Raw genomic sequence first — 7,495 nt, 5'->3', positions numbered from 1 at the left:
CTCTGAAATGTTTTCTTTTGAGCAATGTCTGTTTAACTCCAGGGCCCATTTTTTGTAACTCAGTTATTTTCGTTTGACTGTTTTGGTGTTGAGTTTTGGAGTTTCTTAAGCTATACTTTTTGGAAACATTTATTCTTACTACTGACTCTAATCTACTAGAAACAGGCAATGTATGTATTTAATCATTTCAAAAGTCACTATTACTATTAAAATAACAACTACTCTTTTCAGTGTTACAAATTGGTGGTTTACATTCCCAAGACACAGCTGTATATGTTATGTTATACTTATACAGCTTTATATATCACAGTCTGGCATTTCAGAGAACTTTCCCTTATCTTCAGCTATTTCCATGTTTTAAAAAATTAGAGAAAAAACAAATGGTGAATAGTGAAACACATTTTAAACTACTGCAGAAATATTTGGCAGCAACTACAGGAATGTTAGTGGAAGAATGGCTATGTAGAAATGGAAGGTCTATTTTACATGTACTGTTTTACATGTATTAATTTCTGGAAGAAAATAATTTAAAATGAGATAAAAAGTAAATTATTGATGTGTACTGCAAAAATATATGTTAGTATAAGGGACAGCTTCTAGTAACCAGTGAATGTCATCATGATCCTGAATCTCAAAACTCTGCTTTATGGATTGAAAATGCTGAGTTTGTTTTGCTTTTTACAGTCTGTGTCTTTCTAACCTAACCCAAACAGATTTACTGTTTCTCACTTTTTAAGTCCAGTTATAGCCTTTAAAAAATGGACCAATTTGTGATACAATATTCTTTAACAATAATGACTGAAATTTTCACATAATTTGAATAATAACTCATTTCTGAATATGCCTTGTCATTTTATATTGTGTATTCATTTTGTTCCTGTTTCGTTCTCTGTTGTTAAAAATAGTTTTAAGCCATTTATAGGCTATTTTGGTAAGATGATAACAGTAACATTAAGGAGGTTGTTATAATATTTTAAAGTATTTAGAAAAACTAGTGAGTTGACTTAACCCAAAATTATACCATATTTGTTTTAATCATTTGTATCAAAAAAGCCCATTTGTAGGTTTTTTTGGTAACTATCCCAAATTAAATTTTATTAAAACAAGATTTTAGATAAAGACAGTGTGTGTGTGTGTGTGTGTGTGTGTGTGTGTGTGTACACATTCTTTTTGTAACAAGAAAACATTGGCTTTCCTTTTGGTGGCAGATCGGGATCCAAAGATTATTTGTTAAAAAATAATACAAGACTCACTAGAGAATTGGAGTGTAACTGAAGTATTTTATCATTTTATTCTAGAGGTCTAATGTAAAGTTTTAAAAATAGTTATTTTTTTCTGGTTTTTCTTGGTTGAGCAATCTTGTTCATTCAATCAAAAATAAAATAACTCAAATAACTTAAGTAGTACTCAGTAATAAGCTTCAAATAGATAAGGTCAGCCTATTTATCGTGTGCCATTCTGTGTGCTGGACATAGATGTAAAGGAAAAAGGAGAAACTCATGTCTCGCTACACTGCAGACTTAAGCCATGCCTTCCTCCCGCGACCGTCCATACTGCATTAGGTGGAGAGTGCGCTCCAAACATGTAGGATGCAGTGTGCCCTGCCGGGGCAGCAGCTCCGGCTGCAGAAGGCTGGGGTGTACTTCTTAAAAACATATTAATTTGTACCACAACCGCTATAAGGCTCTAACATACCACCCCGTTAATTAAAAAAGGCTACAGCATTAAAAGGTCAAGTTATTTGTCAAGATCTGGGTTGGTAAATGAAGCAGCCAGAATTAAAATCCAGACAATTTCACTGCATGACCCTTGCTTGTAACCAAGTAGCAAAGTTTAACCAAGTCCTTTTTCATTTGTAGCAGGAACTGCTTAGCCATTAGTCCAGATTTTACTTGACTAAGTTAGAGTTAGATGGGCTTGTGTATATATCTCCACTTCCTTTGAGACAATGAGTTCTTTGACAACCTTCTCCTCTTTGTAATGGTCATCACATCTTTCATCATTTTTTAAACTATGGTATTCATACTTTAAGGGAAGGTAAATAACAGAGGGTCAAATCGTTTCATATTTTACTCAGAAACCCATAAGGACTCGCTGTGGGCCTCTATTTAACCCTTCTCAAAGTCCACACAGGGATGTTTTGCAGTGCACAGTGGCTCAGGAGGTGTTGGTGAACGTCAGCTGTGAACTGTACCTGACGCTGTGAGAGTCGTTCAGGCCTCAGGCTGTGCCCTCCATTTCCACACCCTCTTGACATACATGTGCTGCATTTCTACCCTTCACATGAGGTAGCTTTCAGCTGACCAACATCATGTGTCCTCTCACAAGGGGCTGTTTTTCACAGGGGAAAATCATTCCTACTTAGGACCAAAACAAAAAATGTATTCACATGACAAATGGACTTTTCAAATAGTCCATTTGAAAAGTCCATTTTTTTAAAAAAAAGTCAGTTTTGTTTAAGAGTGTAGCCCCTGGACAGTATATAACACAATGGAATGCCGGTGTTTGGTCTTAAAGATACTGTTTTAACAAAGAATTGGTATGATCATGTCAGTATTTCAAAAAGGAATAGGTATACAGTGAATTTGAAGATGAAAATCTACCGTATGAGACAGCTAAGAGAGTTATTGCCTTATGGTAAGAGATGGTCACAGAAAAATGAACAATGCAGGAGCTGATAAAGTAAGGGCTCTCATTCATAATAAACCTTTAACTATCACCTCTAGGGACAGGGGAGAGCTGGTAAGGGACATAATGGTTATATGACTCTGGGATCAGACTTCCGTTGTCCAAGATCTGTTCTTCTCACCTGCTAATAACCTGTGGTTAATTTTTCATACTTCCCTTAGATACATTTTTCTTATCTGTAAAAATAGTCTACCACATCTATCATCATAGCCGCTGTGAGAATTAAAGCCAATAATCTCCACCAAGTTCTTTTTATTAACTTATTTTTTATAATTTATTCACTTTATATCCTGATTGTAGCCCCCACTCTCCTCTCCTCCTGGTCTCAATCTCCCTTCCTCTTCCACTTTCCCCCTCCTCTAGTCCTCAGAAAGGGAGAGCCTTCCTCCCCTACCATTTGACCCCACCCTATCAAGTCTCCTCAGGACTGCCTGCACCCTCTTCTTCTGTGGGCTGGCAAGGCTCCCCCACCAAGAGGAAGTGATCAAAGAGCAGGCAACTGAGTACATGACAGAGACAACCCCTGACCCCCTTACTAGAGAACCCACATAGAGAATGAGCTGCCTATTGGCTACATCTGAGGAGGAGGTTTAGGTTCTCCCCATGCATGGTCCTTGGTTGGTATATCAGTCTCTGCAATGCCCCTGGCCCAAACTGAAGTTCTTGACACCAAAAGTGGCTCATGAGGTGTTTGTGAACATCAGCTGTGAACTGTACCTGACGCTGTGAGAGTCGTTCAGGCCTCAGGCTGTGCCCTCCATTTCCACTCCCTCTTGACATACATGTGCTGCATTTCTTCCTCTTTCAGATCCATCTCTTTCACTCCAATTTCCACCAATCAAAGCCCAACATACACTTAGAGTCCCTAGTCTAATCACTTTTGGATTTTCAGCATGGTCTACATTTTGAAGTTGAATTAAAATTGACTGCAAACCCCACCAAACAGAGTTTCCTGTTTTCAGACGTTCGCAGTTGGTATTGTTGCTCATGCTTTCTGAGTCTTGCACTTGAATATTTGATTATGGAAACAACCTGTCCCTGTTTCTCCAAAAGTCACTTCTCTATCAAAATTCTTGTGGTGTTTTACACATGACAAGACTGGCGTGTTGGAAGAGTAAATTTGATACATGTCATGATTCATCCTCCTAGTTATGATTTGAAGGCAAGTCACCAATTAGGTTAAAACATAGTGTAATAAATCCACTGACATCAGTTTGCTTATAATGTTCCATACCTGGAACCTGTCGCTGGAGGAGCAATCTGAACGGTTCTCACTAGTTATGTTCGGCTATTGATTGTTATTCAGTGTTGTAAAAGTTGACATTCCTTAATTAGGATAAATTTAAGTTTTAAGCACAAGCTATGTTTTTACCATGTAATCACCAGATCTGTAATTTAACAGACATGGTAGCTATTGATTCCATATGAGCTGCAATGAGGTATCAAAAACAAGGGCTTAAATGTTGGCTGGCTTACTTAGTATAAAAACTCAAGGCAGCTTGGCCAATTAAATAAACCCACATCACTGTACCAGTGAAAGACATAAGGCTGGACTTTAAAATGTCCCCCGAGGGCAGATAGCCAGATCTGCACCCATCCAGCAGTCCAAGCCTCGGTTGTGAAAGAGGAAGCTTGCTTAGAGCCTGCTCAGGCTGACCGCAGTCCTGTGGCCACTTTCCTCGCTCTCATTCTCGTATGGAACTTCTGCCTCTGCCACTGGCAGTGCGCCTGTCCCAACTGTGCCTTTCCATGCCCTATGGCACAGAGCATTTCCTCTGACATGACACCAGAACCAGAAGTGTCCAGCGCCAAAGAAAGGCTTCCATTGTTAAAGGTTGCCAGGAAAACTGAAGCTAAGGCCAATTTGGGAAGTAAACCACTTCACAGATTCTTCCTCAACCTGGAAACAAAATTTTTGTACTGTGAAAGCATGAGCACACATCCCTTTTATCCTAAGCAATCCACAATCACAGCCCTGTTAAAACTGTGTCCTGCAGCACACAACTGGCTGTTAGAGGGACTCACCAAACCCACTAGAAATACCGTTCTATGCTATCCCATACATTCTGACTGAGCGGTGTAATGTACAAGTCTGCCTCCCACCAATCAGCAAGGAAACAGCCAGAAAGCTCTGATCTACAGATCTTCAGCTGATAAGAATCTCAGACCCCAAACATAAATTCCAAATGTTAATTAATAAAATATGTGAATAAGTTAATTTTTAAAATAAGCCATTATGGTCTACAGCCATACCACCCTGAACGCGCCCAATCTCGTCTGAACTTGGAAGCTAAGCATGGTCGGGCCTGGTTAGTACTTGGATGGGAGACCGCCTGGGAACACCGGGTGCTGTAGGCTTAAAAAAAAAAAAAAGCCGTTATGACCCAAACAAATTAAAAGTGTACTTCAAATACGAACTCCAAAAAAATAAAAATAAAAAAAACTGCATTCCCCAATTAATCATTAAAACAATACAGTATGCGTGGCCATTAAACATTCTTTCCAAAGAAAAAAATTCAGAGTGTGATTTTATTAACATTTGTACTTTTGTTTTTCTCCATTCAGTGGGTAACTTTTCTTCTCTAATCTCAACAACCAAAATTTCTTTGATGTTGGATTTCTTTCCCTCAAACCCATGGTCACTTGAGCAACTTTTATCAGGTACTGAGAATCTCAAAAAATAAAAGGATTGCTCATTATAGATATTTGTATTATCCATTCAGTTTGATCAATAGGTATTAATTCTTACCTTATGTTGGCTTGAATACTAGACTCTATATACCGTTATAATAAGCCCTTTGTGGAGCTTACAACAAAAGAGTAAAGCAGATAGGAAAATATCTCTCATATTAGTCAGAGTGATGTAAGAATTAAAATGAACCAAAGACATGCTGCAAAAGTAAAATAGGAGAAAAATCCTTTGGGATGAAAGGCATCAATTGAGACTATTTCACTAAGAGCTTCGCACTGAAGCATCATGGAAGATGAGCAACCTGGTGGTAGACAGAGAGAGGCACAGTCTGGAGCCTTATACAAGGGAATTGAAAGACCCTACTGTAGGGCCTGGAACTCTGAGACCACTTACAGAAAACCTCTCAATTATAGACACTTGCAAGAACCCCTAAAGCCCTGGCAATAAAAGCAGGAATTAACAAATGGAATTGCGTGAAATTAAAATGTTTCTACACAGCAAAGAATACAATTGAGGGATGAGACTGCTTACAGAATGGGGAAAAAGCCTTGCTATCTATGTATCTGAAAAAGGATTAATACCTAAAACATTCAAAGAATTCAGAAAAGTTAATACCCCAAACTCCAAAAATCCTGAAGTAGGCAAATTAGAAGAAATAAAAATGGCCAATGAATGTGTAACATTGTCAGCCATCAGGGAAATGCAAATAACTTCATGAGATTCCATTTCCTCAAGGTCAAAATGACCATCATCAAGAAAACAAATAAAAAATGCTTCTAACAGCTCTGGGGATGGTCACTCCACCAGTGGGCATTCACATTAGTGTATCCATATGTCAGTTACTTACAACAAACTCATCCATGCCTGTAAGGCTCCGGCTAGGACTGCCAAGAGAAGACTGAGATTTGCCTTGCCTTCCAATCTAGAAATTCTAGAAGGAAATTTAAGGTTTTTAATTTTATTTCTGCAGACAAGCAGAAACTCCTGAAGAGCCATATAGAAAGGAATGTGGTCAATGAAACTGTGTTCTGAGACCACTGTTATTGTGCAGCATGTTAAATGGGTTGGTAGAAAAAAAGGTAGAAAAAAAAGATGTGATGTCTTGTACTTACACACACCCACGTTGTAGTCTTTGTGGTAGAAGAAGCGCCATCAGAATACTCAAAGGCTTCTCTCTTTCTCTGTCTCTATCTCTCTGTCTGTCTCTGTCTCTGTCTCTCCCTTTCCCTTTGAGAGAAATGAGTCATCAACAGGTGAGTTTCAAAGGAGAATTCAAGCATGAGGAATTCTGCTCAACTGTCTTCCAGATCTTTTAGATGAGCATCTGACCTTGAAGAATTAGTTTCTCCGCGCTGAATGCTGACTATGCCTAGCTCTTACCTGATGGGAAGCCTGACTAATTTGGCCTGATTTTACAAGTCATCAGAAATGCTCTAACAACTGCATAGCAGTCTCTTGGGAGAATATGAAAATGTATTCAAACAGCATATTATGTGGTGACATTTAAGATACTCCCCAGTTTTTCTATTATAAAAAACACTGCAGTTAATAACATGCACAAATCTCAATTCACACGTATCTAGATGATAAACACCCAGAATGAAAATCTGTCTATGTTCTTGATTTCATTGTGTATGAAAGTTTTTCTACTTATTTTTTTCTATTGTCCCTAATGAAAAACTTCTTTAGGGACACAGTAATATCTTTTATTAATATGTACATTTAATACTTATTTATAGAATCTTTTTCTGTGATACAAGTAAATTTAAATTAACTGTGAAAATGCTTTTCTTTTAGGGTAATTTATGTTACTTTTGTGGTGAAATTAATTTTTGTTGGCAAAAAAGTGTCCAGATGATAAGGTAAAAACACTTTGAGAGAGTGATCACTGACTTCATCCTTTTTCCACTAGTCCATAAAAACTAAAACATCTGGGATAGTATTTAAGTTACCACGCCTAATTTTGTTTGTATTATAATTTATTTACAACATGTTCTTAAAAGAGAATATTCTCTTTAAAACAGATGCCTTAGCTAAAGATACCAGACTGCTTTATAGGAAATAAGAGACAACTAGTTCTATATAAAGTGAATACGTATAATTTGCATACAGTCA

The 7,495-nt window shown here is 37.7% G+C and overlaps 1 non-coding gene across 1 annotated transcript; it reads left to right on the top strand.

Moving 5' to 3' along the window:
* The first annotated feature begins 4,927 nt into the window (after positions 1 to 4,927).
* LOC129684045 (5S ribosomal RNA) lies at positions 4,928 to 5,046 on the top strand. Its single transcript, XR_008721237.1, has one exon. It is a non-coding gene; the product is annotated as a 5S ribosomal RNA (ribosomal RNA).
* The last annotated feature ends 2,449 nt before the right edge of the window (positions 5,047 to 7,495 follow it).

This window comes from Psammomys obesus, unplaced genomic scaffold (genome assembly GCF_907164565.1).
Source record: "Psammomys obesus unplaced genomic scaffold, mPsaObe1.curated_primary_1811, whole genome shotgun sequence".
Taxonomy (NCBI): domain Eukaryota; kingdom Metazoa; phylum Chordata; class Mammalia; order Rodentia; family Muridae; genus Psammomys; species Psammomys obesus.
The sequence above is the reverse complement of the archived record's forward strand: the minus strand, read 5'-3'. Positions and strand labels throughout refer to the sequence as shown.